Source organism: Priapulus caudatus, unplaced genomic scaffold, assembly GCF_000485595.1.
Source record: "Priapulus caudatus unplaced genomic scaffold, Priapulus_caudatus-5.0.1 Scaffold4, whole genome shotgun sequence".
Lineage (NCBI taxonomy): Eukaryota > Metazoa > Priapulida > Priapulimorpha > Priapulimorphida > Priapulidae > Priapulus > Priapulus caudatus.
Genome location: NW_014577065.1, coordinates 1,096,016 through 1,098,169, shown reverse-complemented (window position 1 = coordinate 1,098,169; position 2,154 = coordinate 1,096,016). Strand labels below are relative to the sequence as shown.

The following is a 2,154-nucleotide window of genomic DNA, read 5'->3' as shown; positions in this document are numbered from 1 at the left end:
ATATATATATATATATATATATATATATATATATATAGACGTCAAATAATATGCTATATATATATATCGCATAACCAGATCCACACACCTGTAATTTTGAATTTTAATGTAAATTTTAAAACATTTTAAATTATGTGGAGAGATACTGACTCCGTGGTCTGCTCAGAATCAACAACAACCTATGGCAGCTAGGTCGCTAGGTGTAATCTTGGAATCGGTCATGTTTGCCTGAATAGCCAAGTGTCATGTGCGGGCTAAGATTTCGCGCAGACGCGTAGCCTGGCGACGAACATTCGTGTTTTAGACGTGACAATGACAGACGTAACGACGAGCAATCCCTTTAGCTTTAGCATTTCAAATCGTCTCGAGGGATTGTAGACGGACATCAGTCTATCAACGACTAGGATGTCGGTCTAGGTCATTGGTTCCCAACCTTTTGGACTCCCCGTACCCCTAATTTTTTCTCCTGGTACCCCTTCGCCCACCATAAGCAAAATAAAGAACCAACACTGATGTATTGTCATGAATATTTTGACATCATGTTTATGTTTTATTAATGCAGTCGCACGGCGAATTTTTCCAATCAAGCGCACTGTGCCCTAAACGACAGTTCAATGAGAAGACTGCTGCTGCATGGCAGAAACTAACTTTTTTTAAACCATGACTTGTTGGCACTGTCGATAGAGATGCCTGAATCACCCGCTGATTATTATATAGCACTACTTTTTTTCAATTGTCTAAGAGGCTTCCCATGTACCCCCTGTGGTGTTCGCTGGTACACCCATAGGGTACTAGTACCCCCGGTTGGGAACCAGGGGTCTAGGTGGAATGAGCGGCGCTGATCACTACTCGCGGGCACAACGAGTTGGTACGCATCCACGCATGCGCGCACGCACGCACGAGTGACGGCCATGTGGAAGATAGGTCAACGCCAATTTATTGTGTCTGTACCTAACATGTTTTACCGTCGTTAAATAAAGTTTTTACTTACTTACTTACTTACTTACTTACTACACGCACGCACGCACGCACACACTTGCATGCAGATATGCGCGCGGACACCCAACTACGAGCGCGCCACAGAGATATAGACTACTGATACAGTGCCGTAGACAAGGAAACTTCAAACCAGCTAGCCAGCCAGCCAGCCAGACAGACCCGCGCACAGTGGAGCATCACGCACGCGCGCATTGACCCTACAATTATTATTGAACTTACGCCAGAAGATCCAAGGATTCAGCTATTACGTGCACGCATGTACTCTCGCTAAAATGCGGGAAACTACCCTTTCTACCTTCTATTCCTCCTACCTTTTCTCCTCCTCCTCCGCCTTTTCCTTTGCCTCCTTTTTCTCCTCCTCCTTCTCCTCTTCCTCCTCCTCCTCCTTCTCCTTCTCCTTCTCCTCATCCTTCTTCTTCTCCTCCTCCTCCTCCCCGCCCCTCTTCTTCTTCTTCTTCTTCTTCTTCTTCTTCTTCTTCTTCTCCTTCTTCTTCTCCTGCTCGACTCGACTCCGCCCGCGCGGCAGTGTACGTTACGCCGCACACGTAAGGTCATTAGCACGGCCGCCCTCGACATCACGGCAGGCGGAGCTATTATGATTAGCCAGCGTCGCCCTGGTTTTGCATGGCTTGATCTGTGGCCACCTGCCGACACTCACATACATCGTCATGTCGTACCACTGATCTATTGCACTCGACAAAAACGCAACGATGTTGCGAGCGGATGGGTCTTGGGAACTATATGTATAACATAAACACTCGCGTGCCTCGCCAAGACGCGGAGAGTGTCCCGTAAATTTCATGCGACATGTCGGTCACAGAGGTGCAGGGAGGCACGTTATACATAAACATAGGGCAGTCGGGTGACGGTAGAGGGCAGCTAGAAGTGTCAGACAAGTAGCAGGTCACCAAGGGTGGAGCGCCAGACAATTAAAGGATCTATTTCTCAAATACATTCACAAATAGAATACCCAAGTAAAATATATTCTCACCTACGATCGAATGTGATACTTATTTCACCAACTTGAAAACATCTAACGATTCAGGCTGTTATAATATATAAAATGGCAAATAATACTGTCGCATTTTTGAATGTCGTGACAGGTCTAAATAGCGCCAAGTGCACACAAGTGCATCTAATCTAACAATTGCTCTT

General features: G+C 46.0%; 1 long non-coding RNA gene across 1 annotated transcript in view; it reads right to left on the bottom strand.

Annotated features, from left to right (window-relative positions):
- Nucleotides 1-797, bottom strand: part of LOC106821383 — a 7,401-nt gene extending 6,604 nt beyond the window's left edge. The window contains exon 1 of the long non-coding RNA XR_001395728.1: nucleotides 666-797. This is a non-coding gene — a long non-coding RNA (uncharacterized LOC106821383). The remainder of the gene's footprint in view (nucleotides 1-665) is intronic.
- Nucleotides 798-2,154: the final 1,357 nt, after the last annotated feature.